This window comes from Chamaea fasciata, unplaced genomic scaffold (genome assembly GCF_029207755.1).
Source record: "Chamaea fasciata isolate MVZ Bird 193981 ecotype frontalis unplaced genomic scaffold, bChaFas1.0.hap1 SCAF_13, whole genome shotgun sequence".
NCBI classification, from domain to species: domain Eukaryota; kingdom Metazoa; phylum Chordata; class Aves; order Passeriformes; family Sylviidae; genus Chamaea; species Chamaea fasciata.
The window spans coordinates 6082904-6103770 of NW_027094098.1; the positions used below are offsets into that span (position 1 = coordinate 6082904).

Genomic DNA, 20867 nt, shown 5'->3' on the forward strand with positions numbered 1-20867 from the left:
ATTCACAGCAGCTCAGGATCGGGCACATGGTTTTCTCCTGACAATATCACAGTGATGCAATTCTAAATTAAAATCATGTGGAGATGTTGTTTTGATAAAATGTTGTCAAATGCTAAATATACCAAATTTGAACTGAACTAAAATGAACCTAATATGAGAAAGAGCAAAGGGAATGCCTCTCTGTTTTAATGTGGACTCAGAGGGTAGAAAGAATTACAGTACAATTGGATGAAATCCGTTGAAGCATTCTCACTGACTAATTAGTCTCTGCATTCTGGAAGGTTTCAGGGTTTAAAACATTTCCTCACGTTCACTAAGAGCTCGCTGTAATTCCTCCAGCAAAAAGCACCAAGGATGCAGAGCACAGCTGGATCAGCTGGCAGAGAGGTGACTGTAATGATGATCCCCTCACTACCCCCAGCAGTCCAGAGGGGCCTGCTGGGCTTGCAGCTGGTGAGCCCTGCACGGCATCCCACTGCCAACTGAACTGCTGCAACCACCTGAGACAAACTAAAGGATATTCTTCAGCTGCAGACACGGAAGCAGCACCCTGAGAGCCCCTTGAGCATCACAGCAACCAGACAGGGGAGACATTGCAACCACTTGTGCAACTCTGTCTCGTTTAGTCACAAGGTGGATGTGAGCAGGGCTATTGCAGTCACACCAAGTAGGCAGTGATGGATTTCTCACAGAGCACCCCAGGCACTCTCCTCCCAGCTGATGCTCTCCCCTTCCTAGATCCATCCTCACAGCCATGGCAGAGACATGACAGTGACCCACCTTGCCCTGTCTAGCCAAACCCCAGCTCCCCCTGATCCCAAGCAACCAGGTTTCTCAGCATCTTTCAGGATCAGCCAGGAAGATGCTTATTCCCTGCTGAAGTGGGTGGCAGCCTTCATTATGTTTCAGGCCTGAGAAATCTCACCAGTGCACTGAGAACCACAGGGCTCCTTTTTAATTACACAGCAGAGCAGCACATGATTCATGTCAGCAGCTCCCCGGCCCCCTCAGCTCCATCCTGGCTGGTGTGACACAACAAGCCCAAGTGGAAGTGATTAGCAGGTTGCAACCAGGGCAGCACCATTACCAAAGACGGCGCCCCAGCAGCCACAGCCGGGGCCTTGTTGAATCACTGCTCCCCTGCATTGCAACATCCATCGGAAGCTGCACTCCAAACCCCATGGCCTGGGCTGCTCCCCATTGCCCAATGAAGGCTGGAGGAAGATGGAAAACTCAGGCTGAGTACATTATAGATGCGTTTTTAAATTCCCAGGGGAGGTTCGAAAATTAGAACTAGCTCTAGGGCCCTTTTTGTTTTTGTTTTTCCCTTCCCTCCTCTCTTTCCTTTTGGTCTGATTAACTTTGGTGACTGACTTGCACAATTTTATCAGGTTGGGCCTGATGAATCATTCATCTCCAGCAGGCAACATTGAGAGATTGCAGGCCAGGCAGGGTCTGTGTTGCAGTAACCAAAAACAGCAAAAAAACCACCCCCACCAAGAGACAGGGAATGGGGGCTGGGAGAAATGAGACAGTGGGCCAGCAGCACTCATGGACAGCTTTCCGATGTCTGGTCCCAGACAACTAGCAGCACATTCATTTGTAAGCCTGCCAGACCTCCTAGGAAACCTAAAAGGCTGCTGTTATTTATAAAGCTAGATGTAGTTATTCCGCCTGTGTGCAAGACTGGCTCATTGTATTTATAGGTACCTGTCCCATTCACCTACTTCTGGGCCCTCATTCCCATAAATCCATGAGGCTGGCAGGATCTGCCTTCAAACACTGAGATGCCTCTCCTTTCCAGGCAGGGCCATTTGGAAGTGTCTGTCACCACTGCAGGGCTCAGCAGCATGTACATGTAAATATACACCTGAAAGCCCCACATTTCTGTCAACATACAGGAAGACAGATTCAATAATTTGTCTTCCACGTGGAGAGCACCAGATTTTACATTTCGTTTGTAAGAAGCTCCCAGTAAATCTTAATGACAAAAGTTTGATTTAATGATGGTTTAAAACTGTCAGACGGCTTCAGTAGAGAAGATATACAAGCCAGTCCCATCAATTCTGGCAGCCTGGAATCCAAACCCCCCCCCCTAAATAAAATCAGCCATTCTAGATTTTATGCCTGAACCTCAAACAGTCTTCCCATAAATCCAGCTTGGAGCTCATCTGGTCAGGCATGAAGACCTTTGCAAACAGTGAAGCTGGGGCTGTGGGCAAGCAAAGGCAGCTCCCTACAAGTTGCACAGGGGACAGGAAAAGCCAGAGATTTGGCCTTTCTAGTCTGTGGATGTCCACACACAAACACAAGAGAACTTTTCTGTTTTTAAGGTGAAAGACTTACATGTCAATAAAAATAAAGTAAAAATGTCACATCTCACTGTTGAGACCAGCTGGGCTCACTCCTGCCAGCCAGAAGCCTTGCCCAAATGTAGATACAGAAACTGAGGCAAAGTGCTACTTCCAGTTGACCATAAATTCAGAAACTTACAAGAAGAACCATGCTCTATCAGTCCCAGTCCCAGATTTCTTAGGTGCTTCAATTTATGCCATCATTTTGGGCTAGCAGTTGCTAAATCAGATCTAAACCCTCATGCAGTTGTCCAGGCCTGGCTCCCTCAAGGAGGCATACAACCATGGCAAGAAACATTTTGGCAGGACTTGAGAGGGGTCTCAAAGAGACCCTTCAGAGGAAGAAACACAATCCAAAGGCAGATACCATTTTTTCTGCTTAATCTCTTGGAATAACTCAGTCTCTCTCAGATATTAATTAAAAGTCATCCAGAGAAAAATATCTGCCCTTGTGTACTTAATTTCAGGGACTAATTATATAATATTTGTTGTGGCATAAATTCAAACCCATAAAAACCCTCAAAAGACAAGAACCAAGGAAAAAGTAAAGGTGTCCCCTCATCTTAGAGCATAACCATTTGCCACATATCTATCCAAGACAGCCAGTAGTCCAAAGCTGAGAGGGAAAGAGGCTGAGATGTGTGGGGCTGGATCTGGAGGGAGGAATTTTTACATCTTAGTCCCAGTGTCTGACTCACTGCTGGAGTGAGCAGGTATCTCTTTACAAGAGGTAGCCACGGACATTTTAATCCAAATTTCTATTTCTCTATTAAAGTCATTATCTACATAATGTAGCATTTACTAATAATAATCTCAAAAGATTCCCAACCAATTCTCCTAGGAACCTAAGCAATATAGCTTTGGGTTAAGGGTGTGAGAGAGATGAAGCAAAGCTGACTCAAGCTGCTTTCAGTGGCTAAGCTGAGTGAAATACAATAAATGCAGAGCAAACCTGATTTTCCCCTTGCTGCTGCACACAATATTTGCTAGAAATTACACTGGGTGCAGCAGTTTAACACACGGGAGAGTATCAAGAAGTAGCTTGTTATCTTGTGCGTTATTTACACATCTAGTTATGAAATTCAGGTCACAAACTGAAAAGAAAACTAGATTTTTGAAACAATTTTGTGTTTTCAGATGCCCATTGCAGGGACAAATAAATACATTGAAGTTTTTTCTCTGTGAACTTCCATCTCAGGTGACCATTTATACCTCTCCAGGATTAACAGCAGCTCACTGTTCCCTCCTCTATGATCATCATAGGTTTTACCTCATCACTTCTACCTTATAATCCATAAACACAGATTATTTATAGACTGTTCTTTAAAAACCCTCCAGTCTCACTGTAAGGCAGTGAGGGATCCATGTTCCCTGCTAGGTTAAGTCCACAATCAGTCAACCCCAGAGGAATGAAATGCCACTAAGTGTCCTGGGAGAATGCAAAGACAACAGTGCCTCTTGGAAAGGATGAAGAAAGAGAAAATAAAAATCCATGCAGAGTTTAATTTTTTAACAAAACCTGACCATACCCCAGGTGCCTTAGAGGATACCTGAGGACCTCTCTAGCAAAGGACATGGAGGACTCAGCCGACTGGTAACTAGGTGGGTACTGTGCACTCACAGCCCAGAGCTCAGATTTCATTGAGGTAAATTAAATAGTGACCTACAGCCACCACTACCTGAAAGCTGACCAGGGACCATGATTTAGCTCCTAGAAAACAGCCTTACCTGCCCCAGCTCAGCAGCAAAGCAAGCCTGGAAGCTAAGCAGCCCCTCCATCTGAGAGCTCCTTCCTCTCAATATGAACACCCACAATCTACAATGATGTGTGGAAGCTTCCCCGGGTCTATATTTGGGGGACACAGGGCCCTTTGGGCCTCTAGATTGCCCTGGCCTTCTGCTCCCATGCTTTTAGGGAGCTGGAGACTGGGGACAGCAAACACTAGGTATCAAGTGCCTGTACAGGTCACTGCCCCATCTCCAGATCTCGTGTGGTGGGGCAAATGCCAACTCCCTGTCTGCAAAGCAAGCACAGATTTTATAAGAATCCTCTTTCAGGGGGAAAGCACCTTCTCTCCCCATTACCCCCACCCTTGAAGCAACACTAAACAGCCTCTGGAGTCTGCTAATGTGTAGCAGGGTTGGCTTTGCAGGAGGACTTTTAACATCATCACCAGGACACCTTATTTTTCAGTTCAGAAGTGTTACGAGACACCTCAAAAAAAAAAAAAAAAAAAAAAGGAAAAGAAAAGAAAAGAAAAGGAAGTTCACTGCCAAAGCAAAACTAAAACACAAGAAACAAACACTTCCATTTCTGGAGTCTGGGGAAGAGGCAAAAAAGTTTCTCTCTCAGCAACAGAGCTGAGCCATGGATGACAGAGTAGCTCTCCAAGCCATTTGAGAAACATCCCACAGAGTCTGAATGCAGCTTTTACAATGCTGGTTTGCAACTGGGAGAAGAATCACAGTATGATCCAGTAATCAAGGAAAGGAGTCAGATTCATAAAATATTTTTTTAACCCATAATAAATTATAGTTTCCTAAACTTTATTGCGGTCACAAAGTCAGAACAAAATTTGATAAAAAAATACAATTATTGTGCACAGAAAATCTTGGAAAATGTCACTAAATACTCAGGGGAAAAACAGTGAGTGCCTCTTTAATGAAAACCAAGTCTGTGGATTGCTGCCTTCTGAAAGCAGTTTGGTAAATGGTTTTGTTTTCCAATAAGCAAAACAAATACTGGAATGGGCCCATAGTCCTTTCTCTTCTCTTGCTCCAAACCTCCCCATTTTTCAAAGTGGAATAAAGGATGTCTCTCCTCCAATTTTAAAACCAGTAAATTGTTTCCAAATGGACTGTGAGTCAGAAGGGAGGTGGGGAAGTAAAGGAAGGTCGGGAGACCCTGATGTATCTTGGGGATTGCAATGAATGGACAACGAAAAGCAAAAGCAAAACCTGCTCCTGACAAACTAGATTGGGAAAGTGCCTGGAGATGGGGCTTATCATGCCCCAACTTGAAACTCCCCAAGCAAAGCACACACCCATGTCTCTACATGAAAGCAATGAGATGGGAAGGAAGCACAGTTAGGGTTTGGTGCTGCTCAAACTCCATACAATTACAGGCAAGAGTAAACATCTTATTCAAGGATGAGCAATCATCCCTCAGGGAAAAACCCTGGAGCTTCCAGCTCTCCCAGGAAGGTCACAAATGGGTACAGGAAACAAACGGAGGCTTGCACAAAGGGAATGAGCTAAACCTCACTGCCCCTGAGTGAGGACCTGAACAGACAGGTCCATGTGCTCCAGCACTGGGCTCAGATTTCAGAACAAACACGTGGGAAGCTCTGGCATCACTGAACCTTTTCTTTCTGAAGCTCCAAGATTATTATTTAATCCTTCTTCCTAATACAGCAACTGCCATAAAAAAACTACAGTTTGGCAAGAGCACCTAATTTTGTGCTCCTGACGAGAGTCTTTCCTCTATGGCAGAACAGCTGGAAGCAGATCTGTTCCTTATAAAGGCAGTGGACCCTCAAAGTGCACCCAGCTCTCATCAGCCCTCCCTTAACACGTCTACGTGCCCATTACACAGGCTTCAACATCTCCCAAACAACTCATGGCTTGAATAGTCTTTAAATCCATTTTTCACTTTCAGGGCCATGCGTTTAGTACAGCCAAGTTTACAGCCTTGCAGATGCAATTTCCCATTCATAAGGGCCCAACAATGCATGAGCTGTACAGTGCCTGATCCAAGAAATTCATGCTCTGAAGACTTACTCACTGGTAGCAATTGAGAACACTTCTGCAGAGCTGTGGGGGCTCCCAGGAGATGAGCATAGGGTCTCTATAGTCACATCCCTGCCACCATCCCACACAACGAGGCAGCTCTCAGCAGGCTCAGAAGTCTTTCCTCTGTGGAGGAAGAGGCGGTGGTATGAAGCTGGCAGCAGAACTGTTCCTCACAGATGTGGGGATCCTGAAAATATCCCCAAACTCTGGTCACTCCTCCCTTAGCACACCTGCATACCCTCACACAAGCTTCAACAGACACCTTAAGAACAGAGACAGGTAACATATGTCAGCACAAAACATCTAGGTACCAAAATGCCTGAGGAAAAGTCTATTGAACTCCTTCGGCAGACTCAGGAAGGGACAAGTGACAGCTCATTTGTTGCCATAAGTACTTGTTCCTCAGATGCCAGGGCCAGTCAATGTAAGCTAATTAATCTCCCTGAAAAAAATGAAACCATCTGGCTGCACAGCAACCACTCTTCCTGCCTGGGCTCCAAAGCCCACATGGCAGACCACGGAGAGACCATATCAAACAAGGAAGCACAGCAATGAATACTCCTTGCTACTGTCACACAGCCCAAGTAGCCACCTGGGAAGGTCAGGCAGCCACCCAGCCTGCAGACATTTCTCTCCTCTGCCCACTGTCCTGCAGCATGGGAAGAGCCTCCCTCGCCCAGACACAGAGCTGGCAGCCAGGTGCCCTTGTGCCATGGTGCTCTGTGCCAGGAGGCCGGAGCAGGCCCTTTCCAGCACAGCAAGAGGAGCTGCTGTCTGAGGGCCAGCAGGATTATGCAGCTCCGGTCACAAAGAGCAGGGCTGACAGTGCCAGCATGACCAGGGGCAGCTCATCTGCCTCCAGCCCACCTACTCCTATTGATCCTTGTCTGTGAGCACTGACTTCTATTTGTCTGCTGGTTTCCTGGACACCTGGGGAGAAAGAGTTTCCTGCTCTGCAGAACCACAGTTTAGCAGAAGTACCTGCAGCCTTCACAGTCCTGGTCATCATGAGTCCCTGTATGGCCAAAGCCATATCCAATCCCCAAGGCAAGATGGCAGGATCAGGCTCACAGTGATGATGGATAATTACCAATAATCACTCGAGCTGCTCCCCACCTCCCACCACTGCTATGAGCAGGAAAACCAGTGGAGGAAACAACTCTTTCCTGGCAATGCCTCAGCTAAATTGAATCAGCAACAGGTCTGAAGAATGTTCAGATTTGTGGCCACTAAGGGAACTCCAGAAACGCTACTGCTTCCCTCACATTGCTGTGCATATCCACTATCCAAAATTTTCATATATTGGTCACATAAACGAGATTCAGGACAGTAATGAGACAGTCAAACCCATGGTTCACTACTAACATGGCATTTGGTGAAGGTTCTTCCCTCACTAACCAAAGTGCAGCCCCATCACCAAAGCAAGAGCAGAGATTTTCTTTATCAATTATTTTTTTCATTACAAATGATGGCAAAACCAAAGTGAGGGTACTAAGAAACCAACACATGTAAACTACAAAAATTCCCTGAAGGAACCACAAATCATACTCCATGAAAATCTGGTAGGATAACTAGAGCTGCAGCACACTTCCCCCATGCCAGCTGCCTGGACAGCCTCATCGTGTATGGTTTGCAAAGGTCTTCCCCCAAAACAGAAGGTTTCAGTTTTTAACAAAGAACAGAGTTAAACTCAGCTCAGATAGAAACAGGCAGAGCTTTATTTCAAGCATGTCCCAGTTGCTCAGTGCAGTACAACTTCGAGAACTAGGAAGAGAGAAGGGGGAGAAAAAGGCTTTGTGGTTAATTATGAGTGTGCTAACATGGGGAGAAATAAGGCAGTGAGGATGGCAGAGATAATTACTCTATGAGCTGCATTTCCCTTTTGGACAGGAGATAATGAGACATCCTTTGCTATGCAGAGGAGTCTCCTAGCAGAGGAAACCAAAGGGCAAGCAAGGTGCAGCTGCAAAGACCCACCATCTCCTCACCAAAGCAGGCAAACAGGGCCAAGCATTCCTAGCAAAGGGGGAACAGAAAAAAAATTAACCAACTCTAGGCAACCAAAGTAGTTTCCCCTTCTCCTTGGGCATTCTTCAGGTTCCCACAGATGTCATAGATGCATCCTGCTTGGCAGGGACCTTGGCTCAGAGAGAGGTACAGAAGGGAGAGATCCACTCTAGTCATTTCTCGAAGCCTGGGCAGGCAAAAATGAGCTACTTGGGCTGGGAAGCCCCAGAAGACTTCAGGGAAATGCATGGAATATCACAAAGCTGTTTGAAAAGAGCCACAGCACAGCAGTCTGCAGCCAGACACAGATTATCCTAAATTTCTTGGTTTCAATGAGTCAGGGTCCACTCCATACCTGTCTCCTGCTAGAAAAGGCTCATTTTCAGTACTTCAGCCCCCAAGAGCACTTCCAGGTGCTGCAGCCTTGTAAGGTCTCCAAAGCATTCAGCTGCCCAGGGAAAAGGCTCAGTGTGGGAACATTAAAACAAACCTCCATAACTCTGTGAGCAAAATCATCATCGGGTACGCAGTTACTCCAGGCAGTGAGGATGGAGAACCCTCCTTTTGCTCAGAGATGGAGACAGAAAGCTTTGCTGGTGTGTTGCCTTGCAAGCCTGAGTTAGTCCTTGAGCTGACAGGGCCGTGGGATGGAATTTCCTCTTGTGTACTTACTTCTTGAGTCCACCTCGGTACCTCGTCCCCAGGAGCTGATCACGAAAAGTTTCAGTTAATGACGCTATTTTTAGCACCCACAGCTGGGAGAAGCTAAACCTTTTAACAAAGCCTCCTCGACACTGTAACGAGCACATTATTGCTGAGTGGGAGGAAAAAAAAAAAGCTGGGGGTGAGCCTGTATCTAGGTCAGCATCAATCTCTCTCTGTCACCTATAGTCTTGTTTTATGGGAAGCATACGGATAATAAATGGTGATTATGGAAAGTGAAGGGGAAGAGGCAATCCTGAGAAATTTATAGATAGGAGAGAATTCACATTAATAGCAGATAATACAGAGCTGCAAAACTGTTATAAAAAAGGCATTAGAAAAAGCTCTATAATTGGGGTTATTAGACACAACTACACTGGGTTGGGTTTTTTTTCCATTCCGGGTACATGTCACAGTGATGTATGTCACTTTTGATCGTGATAATAACAGTAAAATATCCGTGTTAAAGCCAAGTACATTAACTTCCATAGTGGTGTAATTTACTGCGTTATGAGTTCCCATCATTCAGGAGGCAGACAAAATGCTCTCCTTACGATGTCGATAAACGTGTGCACACATTTTACAGGAAGAAGTGTTTCTTTAAATATCTATCATATGTTAACGAATTATTTTAACTTTCCGTTACTCTTGTCAGAAAAGACAGGGAGCAGGAGAAAGGGGTAAGCTATTCGTACTGCTAACATACATCATGGGCTGGATTTGCCATTGCCCTGTGTCTGTCTCATGCACAGCTGCTTTTCCAGCCAAACATATGAGAGATAGTTTGCTGTGTGGGAAGGGGCAGAATGGACTGGACAGCAGCCATTATTTTTTAATGATAAATATGCGTTGATATGATTTTGAAGGAAACATTAGGCATTACTCAGTTGCCAACAAAAATAGTAAAGACAAAGGATTCTCCTGATTTACAGCAGTGGTTCAGTAACAGGAAGGTGGAGAACCTGTCTCTCAAAGTTGAAGGGATGCTTACCTGGGTAGGTGCTTAGAGTTATAAACAGAACAAGCCAAACTTCGATCCTTTTCTGTCTGTTCTCAATTGCAGGAGCCAAATTACTGCTCAAGGACCCACAAACTTGGGCATTCTCAGGCTGTAACTAGAAATTGCAGTGGCATCAACAACACAGGTGTTGGATGAGGCTTGGGCTCCCTGAGGACGGAAGAATCAGGGAGGAGGCTGCTGATGGCTGAGCCTTTGGCTGCAATCACTAAAGAGCTGCAGTCTACTCTCAGGCTGCCTCCCCAGACACCTCTGCAGCCTGGGGCAAGTCACTCTTTGACTGCTCTTTCCAAAAAGTGAACGCCTCCAGCTAAGGGCTGTGATTGTACAGGGACAAGCACAATGGAGCCTCGAGGGACTGCAGCAAGAATCCTTCCTGCTTCAAGATAAACTGGTTCTCAATGTGGAGCTGTAAAGCAAACCAAATTACCCATACCAAGGAAAAAAGCACCCTTAGAGAATCTATTTCAAAACTGCGTGGAAGAGGACTTGATACCAGTGTGATATCAAAAATTGGGAAATTGGGTGGGCATTCAGAGGCTGAGCCAGAGCAAGTTTTCATGCTTTCAAAAAAATCACATAAGTAAATGTTCCCTCTTCCTGCAGTACAGAGCATACAATACAAAGCAATCACTCTCAGCTACTCTTAGCCAAGAGCCCGTGTCCATAACAGCAATAAGACATCACAGCTCCCTCCAGTCGATGTGTTCCTGAGGGCCAAGGGGCCTGTAGGGCTCTGAATGTGAAGGTAGTTCTGTTCACACTCAGTTTGGCTCATGAAATCAATCAGTTCACTTTCAGGATCAGGCACTGAGAAATGCAATCAGCTCCCCCAAGCTGCACTTTCAAATTGCAAATTACAGAATAGCTTCAATGTTAAGAAAGAATTAAATTACTCCAGCTTTTTTCCAAAAGAAAACGCTGCAGTGTGGCATTACTGAACACCATCCCACCCAAATGGAATTCAATACTTCATTCAAGCCCAAACATTTTGCTTCCACATGCGCAGCTGATTAATTGAGGATTCAACTATTTATGCTCCACTATGTGCTGGTCTGGGGTTTGGGGGGTTTTATCTCTTAACAGTAACTGCATTTGACCAACGGGACTCTTACCTACACACATACAAAAGGCTTTAGCTGGTGCCTTGGAAGTGAGACAAGGCAAACTGGAGAATTCTCTCATTCGCCTCTGAGCTAGATGACCTCACATCTACTGAAGACTCAGCCTTTCTATTGTTGTTCCTCACTGTGTGAGCCACGCTCTACTCTTCCCACTCTGTGCAGCCTGGACAGTTCCCTCTCTAAATGGTTGGGAGGTCTCTGTGCTGGCTTTCCTGGTGTTACCTACCCCGGCACCCAACCTATCCACACATACCTGCCACCTCCCTGCCCTCTCCTGTTGCTTTCACAATGGCTTGTCCGCTGAGAAAATATTTACTTTGCATTTGAGAAAAGGTCATTGACTGGTGGTTTAAACCACTCCCCCGGGACAACAGGAATGGAAGTCAGACTCTAAAAGAGAAAACCAGCCTGGAGTCTTTTTCCTCCTGCCTTGCCACCTCCCACATCCCATTTAGACGGCATGAAAAAGCTGTCAGTGGCTCCAAGCCGAAAGAAAGGGGGACGTATTTCATGTCCCTCATGAAATCCACTTCCATTGGTCCCTTGTTCAGCAGAGACTTGCCCTAATTAAAAGCAAGGTGGCTAACAAAACAGGAACATTCATTTCCTGTAGCACCAAGGGGCAGGCAGGAGCAGTTCCCTGTCCTCAGCATTCTTTCTGAGGACAGTCCTCCAAGTAAACACATCGACTGGAGCAGGAACCAGTGCCACTTGACTCTCTTTGCCTTTGAAATACATTTGTCAGGTGTGCTCCTTATCCCCAGCTGTAGAAGCAGAGACACAAGAGCACATCAGCTGCACCACAGTGCTGCAGCACAGCAGGACACGTGGGACATGAAACAAATTTGGCAGCACAACACCCGGTCAAAGGAAGCAATGCACTTTCCTGTGCACAACACAGTGGTTTGTATCAATGTCAAGTTCACTTTTTACCAGGAATTTGGAGGTTCCTATGTGGTTTATGTACACAAAGCACAGAAAAGCATAAACACTTTATAATTTCGATGAAAAAAAAATCTCCCACTCAAATGGAAGGAAAAATAAAATTAACAAACAATATAATTACAATACCAGAGTACACATTTTTCTGTTCAAAATACCCCCCCAGTACAGTGACCAGCCACATAGAAAACCTGTGTCCTGCAAATGAAACCACTTGAGTAACACCAAGCCTAATTCAAAGGCCATTAAGCAGAATGTGAACCTGGATGTTGGTTTCAGTAGCTTTGGACCAATCCCCTCCAGCTCATGAAAAGTTTCACCATTCCTTTCCTTGCATCTGTCCATTCAGAGCAGCAACAGCTGTTTATCATGGAGCAGTGGTTGGAAAAAGCAAACATATCAGGGAGGAAGGTAACTGAAAGAATATATTCTCGGGGAAAGGATCAGAAGAAGAGACGCGGAATTTTAACAAGGATGAAGATTGCTGTTATATAGATCCCTCCTGGCTTTAAATAACTTGGCTCCCATGCTGTAACGGCACAGATTCAACTTGTGCAGCTCTTCAGATCCAAAAGATGAGGTTTCACAAGATGGTTGGTTCAAACTAAGACCTCATTTCCCTTCACTCTGAATCCTGTTCCCTGCTCTCCAAAGCAGAGCCTCCCTCGTCCCCCAGGCCAGCTGCAACATTGGCCTGATCCTCTTGGGAGCTATTTCACCTCAAAGAGACATCAGCAAATAGGCTGTCAGGGAAAGAAGTTGCAGTTTGTGGCTGAGTGCGAGCAAAGCAATTTCACAGGCAGGTAGGTGAGTAAACAAGTTGTTTGCTTTTTGCAAGGTAAAGGAGGGTTCTGCAGAAAGCACCAAACTTCTGTCATTCACCTCTGGAATCACCCACCCTCCCTGCCATTTCCAGACGGTTTTGCATGGGCACACACTTAAGGAAGGGATACTGTAGATAACAATCTGCACTTCAAACACAAACAGAAAGAAATTGTAGCTGTCTTAAGACTTGCAATCACCCTGGCACCTTCATGATCACTCAACACGATGTTTCAGGCAGGTCATATTCCGTGCCCAGTGCTCATCAGTTCCTCTCTCCTTCCAAGAGGCTCCCGTCACCAATTACTTTCTGTAAACCACTTACCAGGGGGGACCATACCACTGCCTGGCAAGGCTCCCACCACGTTTTGTTTGCAGTCAGCTCAGCAGTACAGGAGAAGGACAAAAAGGTGGGGCCACTTTATTCCTCAGCCTGCAAGACAAAATGGTCAGGGAGTGCAGAGAAAGGGCAGATGGGGAAGTTGCCATAATTAAAATGCTGAAAAGACAGAGTTGCCACTACAATAATTTATTGCAAGGTAGAGCCCCCTTAGACAGTTGTCTCTGGGCAATAAGAGCACATGGATACAGGAAGGGAAGTACTTGGCCCTTGCTTTGCTTCAGTTCCCTAATCCAGCACAAATGCATTTGGGGATTTATGGGTTTTTGGAAGCTTCCAGCAAAGCTCAGGGCCTGTTCCTTGGTTATTGTTTTCCCATCTGTTTCTCTTCATTTTATTCCATCACAGAGGCCCCATCGTGGGACACAAGAATGTGACCGGAACAATAGGCAGAACTTGCAGCCTCCAGGACTGCAGTGAGGGCAGAGCCGCCATGGCAGGATGGGAGCCAGCAGCTTCTATATTTAGCCCTTTCTTGCTCATTCCAGATCAAATTCTAACCACGGACTCAAGAAGTCAGGAGGCTTTCACCAGACCACTGTCCCCAAGCACTGCACATCCAGCAGGGCCTCCTGAACATAAAACATTCATTTCCCTTCTAATAAATGCCAACAGGAAGGCTTCCTGCTCCCCCCTCCTTTCCAGATCCCTACTTTGACAGACTTATTTTCTTCATATAAGCAAGCTAAACAAAACCATCTTCTCCTCTGCAAGGCTGGCGGCCTTTGGAGCAGCCCCAGAACTCCAGAGCTTGGGCAGCACGGCACTGCTTGTTTGAGCAGGGCCCTGGGAAGAGGCAGAAATGGGTGAGCTCTTTTTCTCCCATGTCTGAGCCTGTATTAAACTCATCAATCCACAGAGACTTGCCCAAGCCCACATCCCAACAGCTGATGGCAGGGCAGGTGGGGGACAACCAGATCTGAGCGCCCATCTGGCCTCACTCACCACCACAGCACGTGCATACAGCTCCCAGACTCAGACAAGAGTGGCCTGCTGAGCAAAAGCCCAGTATTATTGCAAAGTCAGCCCCTTCATGTCCCAAGGCACCTCTCTATCCCTTTGAAGGCCCTGCAGGAAGCCCAGCTGACTGTGACACTAACCACAATGCCATTTAGCACTTACCTCAATTATATCATCAGGTGAGGGGATCCCATAGAGCAAGAGGAAAACCTGTCATGTTTCCAGAAACACGTACCTAAAAGCTGTGTCACTTGCAAAAATCTTGGCTACAGACAAGTTCTTTTTCTGCCACTTTCACAAGGGTTGTAGGTTAGGACATCTCTGCACTTTGTTCCTCCAGTCCCACCAGAGTTCCATCTGCTGGTGCCCCAGTGAGAGGCTTGAGCACACAGGTGTCCTCCTGGGAACCTTGCTGCCATCCATATTACTCCTCCTGATTACCAGTGTGTTTTCACACCCTGCCTTTTCTCCTGTTGACATTCGTACCACTACCAGTTCCCTACTCCTTCTAAAAGCACTGTAAGAGGTTGTATAAAGAAGAGAAGGCTGAAGCTGGATGGGATGCAAGAACAGAGTTGGTTTTCATTTTAATGTCTGTCCCTAGAAAATTAGTGGTAGCTAGCAGTGCCCAAGCACAGATGGAGAAAAAACATCTTCTGGTCATGTCACTAACCATGCCACTAATTTACTTTGTGGCCTCAAACTCGTGGCAGGTGAAATTTCCCTACCTGAGGTATTTGCTTCTGAGGGCTGGTCTGAAGTAGAGGTGCCCAATGAGTGTTTGGAGAAGCCTGGACAGAACCAGCATAGTTAGGAGGCTGAGCAGTCTGTCTTTCTGCAGCCTAGGATCCACTGAACACCTTTGCACTGCCAGCACTGGCAAGTCAGCTGCCATCATCTACCACACAAATCCCTTCTCCTTTACTTCTTTTATATTCTGAAGTCTGTCTTCCCTCTGCTCATGTGAGGAGGCAGTGCCCAGTCAGCTCTCTGAACAACTACCACATGCCAGCAAGCTGTAAATGAGCCCTGTGTGCCCAGCCAGTCTGAAAAGAAGAGAACACTTTCCATCTGGCATTCCTGCAGGGTCTTGAGATGGCAGTTATTTGTCCAAGGTAGACAAGAGAAAGGAACTGGAGTTTCCAGTGGAAGAAGCTGACAGAGAGAAGCACCAGCAGCACTGAAGGCTTTGCTTGGCCCACAAAAGCACTGAATAAAAAAATCCCATGCTGCTCCATTTTACAGCCAAAACTTTCCCTTACATCGTCCCCTTCCCTCCCAGATGTACCTCCCTGGAACACACAAAATGAAGCTCAGACCCTTTGGAAACTTTAGCTTTTAACCACAAAGGTGGAGAGTTTTTACCGCCTCAAAACCAGAGAAATGTGCTCAGGCAGAGGGCCTTAAGGGCAAGAGAGGCTCCTGCCATGGAGAGAACAAATCCAGCCAAGGAGAGACAAGGAGAGATGACGCGCACACAGGTAACAGAGTTTGGAGGAGATCACACAGCAGTTCAGGGTAGGACTGGAAAATGACATAAAACTGATAAATCCTACACCACAAGGATGTTTTTCCAGAATATCAAACAGTGAACTTACACCACCTTTCTCAGAGTAGGGGCCGTGCACAACCCATTAACTGGATCCAGATTATTTTTACATGCTTCCTTCCCTGTGTGACTGAAACACCCTGAAGTGTTGCCCTGCATTTATAACAGGCCTTTAACAGTCTCATATCAACTTTTAATTCTCAGAGTTCTTCCTCTCTCCTCACCCTGTCTTCCTCCCATCCATTTAGAAGAAATAGGAATAACAAAATTGTTCTTGTTGAAGTCAGAGGTAGTGTATCTCCCTGCAGACACAAGCATAGACCTCCTTTCAGGGAGCCTCAGAACAATCGTGATTCTTTCTGGATGCCAGGGAGAGAGTCTGGGTCCTCAGCCCTGCTGTTTCACCAGCGTCAGACACCCCAAGGAAATCACTTATTTCCCAAAAGCACAGCTGGGTAGCAAGGCCCAGTGGCGCAGCCACTTTCCAGCTGGGTGGGAGGCACAAGAGGATAAAGACAAGGATGCAGCAGGGCAGGAGGTGGCTTAGCAGAGCCTCACAGAGCACAGAGAATAACAAGCAAATGTATAACACCAGAAGCTTTAACGGAGTAGAGATTATAACTTTACACATAAGTGCAATCAATGCATATGCACAAACATTTGGGGTCAACAGTGCAATTCCATCCCCAGCTGAATGATCCACTGGGTACACATGTTCAAATGTGCACAACACTTACTGCTCAACTAAAACTCTGTTCCCATGAAGCCACACAGACTCCCTTGGGCAGAGGCCAAGCAGTTAAATAAAAAAGTCTATCCAGAGTGAGAACTCTTCAGAGATATTCCAGCATCTGGAAAGAGGAGGGGGTCTTACTCTGAGAACTCTTGGAGAGCCCAACCTTCTGTGGTTAAATACGTGCCTCATCCAGTGTTAATTCCTGGGGAAAAGCATCACAGCATTCCCACCGCCTTGTGCAGCAGGACCTGCAGTGAGCAAATGGGCCTGATTCTGCTCCTCCCTCCAGACAAGAGCATACAGCCAGAGCCCAAGATGGGATGGCAGCTGGCCATTCAGTATTTGCTTTTTAGTGAGGCCAGACTCACAGTATTGCTGGTGACAAACAAAAGCCATTGCTGTTAGAGTGGGATTCTTCACTTCCTTTTATTATATCCCCACCCATGGCATGTAAATAAAGCTGCAGTCAGCTTCCTCCACACACTGGGGCACTGAAGATAGTACAGAGCATCAGGAGGGAGCACAGCCAAGGATGAGGGCACTACCTCCTTCCACCATTCCCTGAAGGGACCAGGCACTCCCAATAGCAGAAAAAAAACCCCACAGTCGGAGCAAAAAAAAGATCATGGGACCCTGCTCTCAACAATCCTTTGATATGTGAGCTGGTCTAGGACAGCAGTGGTCAGAAGAAATTAAGTTGGGTGTAGGACGTGGCTCCCTTCAGAGACTGCCCCAGGAGGCTGTGTCCTGGTAAAGAATAGCATTGGAGATGGCTGTATAAAGGCTCTGTATTTCATAGTCACATGAGGTCTTTCTCCGGGTGGGCTTCCAAGAGTTCAGCTACCCATATGAGGGTACTACCCATATGCATGCAATTGCAAGAGAGTGGCCTCGGAGAGATACAGCCTAGGAGAAATTAACACATTCACTGGGAGCTCTCATCCCATTCCCTTCCTGCCAGGGGACAGGCAACATGGAGGAGTACAGAAAGTCTCACTTGGCAGAACTCAAGCAACATCAGAGCTCTGAGCCCTATTCTTTCACTCAGGTTGGCCTGAGCAAGTTTTGGTACCCTCAATCCCTCTTTGCCATGGGAAACCAGAAGGAAAACCACCTTTCTGTAAGTGAGAGAAAAGGCCAAACTTGACTGCCTTAAAGCACACTGCACATCATCAGTCAGCATCCCTTGAGAGGGGCCCGAGGGGCAGCTCAGCCAAAGGAGGCATCATTCCAGTAGAAAGTTCCAGGGAAAGAGGATGAGAAAAGACAACAGGGCACAGCTCTCATCCCTGTAGGACAGCATACAGCTAGACACAGGCAGCCAATGCACCAAGTGTTATTCAGCACAAAAAAAAAAAAGCTCTTTCCAGCCTCTGCTTCACAGCTGCTCATCTGTATTCCAACCCTTGGACCCCGAAAACCCTTCTGGCTGAGAAATGGAGGACATCATTTCATCTGCTCCCTTCTATCACTCTCCTGTTCCAACATCCTTAGCCCACCTATCCCTACTAGCCAGAAAGCTGTTTGTCTCTTTCACGGGGTCACCTCCCTGCAAAAGATGAACCTCTCATCTGGACACCAAGTTTCCTGGATGTTATCTGACCAGGGTGGGGAAGGGGGAAAGAAAGGTCTTCCTACAAAACTCAGAGATGGAATTGGTTGAAACAGCTCCAATCAATTGGGCCGCAGTATCTGAGATGGTATTTTGATTCCAGCCCTACAGCAAGAGACAGCACAAGGCCAGGCAAGGGCAGATTACATGATCCCTCAAAGCTGCCTTTCACTGCAGCACAACATGTCCTCTGTGCTGTTAGAGGGCTTTTTTGGACTGAATGAAATAACACTCTACAGCTCTTGATTCCTACCTCAGGGCAGCAACAGCATCTCTCCTGCCCATCTTTCTCCAGGGAGGAGATTAAATAGCAGAGATGAATCAAAATGCAGTCAATCAGGCCAGGCAATCTGCCAAAGCAGGAAAAAGGAAGGGAGGGAGCAGAAAAGGTACCTCCAAAGTGAAGTGACCTGTTTAAATGCTGCTGCTGAACACCAAGCTGCTGGATCTCTCTAAGGCTCCAAGAGACAGGAAGAGGAGACAGAAGTGGGAACTTTTCTCCTACCCTGGAGAATGGGGACACAACACTTCTCAAGCATCAGCTACACTCGAGGAAAGGAGCAGACTCAGCTGGAGGAATTGAAGACACATTATGACTGAAGACTAGTCCAGCTTGGGTCTGGCAACTCGGACTGCAATGACCTAAAGAGGAGAATGAGATTCAAACGTGCCCTACTTCAGGAACTAAGGAAAATGCACCCCTCAGCCCAAGGGATTGCACAGCTCTAAGGGCTTATGGGAGCCCACAAGACCCTCTCTGAGCAGAGGTACAAAGGTCAGGCCTCCAGACCCTCCTGGGCATCTGCACACAGGGCATTTCCACTTTCCAGCAGCAGTAACATAGCTGGAGCCAGCTCCTTTGGCCACAAAAGCACAAGCTGCTGGGGTTGGAAGCAAGGGACGTTGCTTCAGTGGCTCTCTGTATTTTAGCAACATTAGGCAAAAGATAGGTGGAATCTGGGAACAATTCACATTCTTCTACCACATCAGAATCCTGCTCTGAACCAGAGCTCTGCTGTGCCATAGTGCTTTGCACAGACACACAGAGACGGCTTTCCTCTTCCAACAGCATCTGCCTGCACTGGGCATCTGGGAAACCTGCAAGCCACAGCAACCGCTTGGCAGGAAGAAACTGCCAGTACTGCATGAGCAGGCTGAGTTCAGAAAGCCCTGCAAAGTCTTGTCAAGAGGGCCTAAAACCCTGACAACCACCACCTCAGAAACCCTGTGCCATCAGGGTGCGAGGACAGGGAGCACAAGTCAGAGTTCTCAGAAACAGATTGTTCACATATCACCCATATCTTCAAGTCAGGCAGCAGCAGGTAAACCACAGCAGGAGGGGAGATGGGAAAGCAAAGTAGAGAAGCACCAGAAACTCTGACGGAAGGATAGAAAAACCACACTAAAAATGGAGAAACAAGCTGTGGTCTCTGAAAGACGTACTTGCACTCACACAGAGGCATAGTTTCTTGGACTGTTTATCAAGTTCAGGAAGGAAGAGGGATCAGTCTGCCAGAAAGATCAGAGATGCTGGGGCTGTCATATGATGCTCTCTCTAAGAAACAAAACCCACAGAGTGTGCATACACAGACAGAGAGGAAGCTACAAGGAAAGCCTTGAAAACAGCAGAGGAAACCCTAACCCCACCCCAGAAGTCCTACCTTTAACCAACCCCCCTGCCCCCAAAAGCCAAAGAAAAGCACAGTCAAACTTGCATTATTGTTTTGTGCTCTCCTGTCCTCTCCTGCCCTTTCAACACAACAAACGACTGGACAAATAATTTCTTAGCGTGGTTATGTCAAGGACAGGAGGCTCTGCCCAGTCCCAAGTCTCTGTCAAGGGTGCTCAGCTGCATTTGGAAAAAACACTTGCTATGCAAGAGCACAGATATGCCAAAAAATCCTTCCTTGTTCCCAGGGGCTTTGAGTCCAGCTTGTATAAAAAAATCAGTAGAGTCAATAAAGCTACTGGCTGTGGACCCAGCTAGAAATGAAAGATTTGGCCAGCAAAATGATTGTACCCTGGCTGAGGCAAGAGAATTTGCCTCCTACCCTATCAGTAAAACCCTGTGCAAACTCCTCATACAACTGTGCTCCATTTACAACCACTGCAGGGCACGGGAAGAAAACCCTCAGTGGGTGATGAGGACATTGGGGCATGGCTGAGAGTTTGATGCTTGCAAAGGCAAGGACACCCAGGCAGGGGGGCTAGAGTGGGAAACGCATCACAGGAGCCACGCAGCATCAAATGCTCTCCTGCTCCGGTTTTCAACCGCTCACACATGAAGCCCAGATGGTTTCCAGAGTGAGGAAGAAGGGTGTGCTGCTTACACAAGCAATGCCATATTTCAGTAAATATCATATGCCATCCAGACATTCTGGACTGAATCCAATTTCCATTAGGCTTTGCTCAACTGGGGACCTGGCTCATCCAGCAGACAGCAAACTCCCTTCATTCTAATGCATGTCTAAGGCAGATCGGTCTCAGGCAGACACACATTTTTACCAGATGATCCTTGTTACACCTGGCATGAAGAGAGGATTTCCAATGTTCAGTCAAGCAACCTCTGCCTCCAGCCTCAGCTCAGACAGAAGTGAGTTAACTCTTCCTCACCAGCTCGGTGTAGGAATGGGCAGGCTGCAGCAACCGCACCTCCCACTTGCCTCTCTGGGGATCCTCAGAGTCTTTCAGGTTCCTTTGGGTGCTTCACCTCAGTGTCCCGTGGGTATCTGCAATGCTAGGAAATACCTACTCTATTTGCTTGATAACGATCACAAAAGACACAGCACAGTTGGCAGTGCCTGGAGATGAGGTGTGAAAGTCTCTTTGTGATGTCAGACAGAAAAGAA

General features: G+C 46.7%; 1 long non-coding RNA gene across 4 annotated transcripts in view; it reads right to left on the reverse strand.

Moving 5' to 3' along the window:
- The window catches only part of LOC136296369 (uncharacterized), a 36834-nt gene that overhangs the window by 10649 nt on the left and 5318 nt on the right, over positions 1 to 20867 (reverse strand). The window contains exons 2-3 of one of the 4 annotated variants that reach the window (XR_010722901.1): positions 13087 to 13194; positions 6139 to 6333 (exon numbers count right to left, since the gene is read on the reverse strand). The exons of 1 other annotated variant lie outside the window; for it this stretch is intronic. This is a non-coding gene — a long non-coding RNA (uncharacterized lncRNA). Of the gene's footprint in view, positions 1 to 6134; positions 6334 to 13086; positions 13195 to 20867 lie in introns of all 4 variants that reach the window. 2 more of the 4 variants (XR_010722902.1, XR_010722900.1) reach the window with 2 other exon arrangements.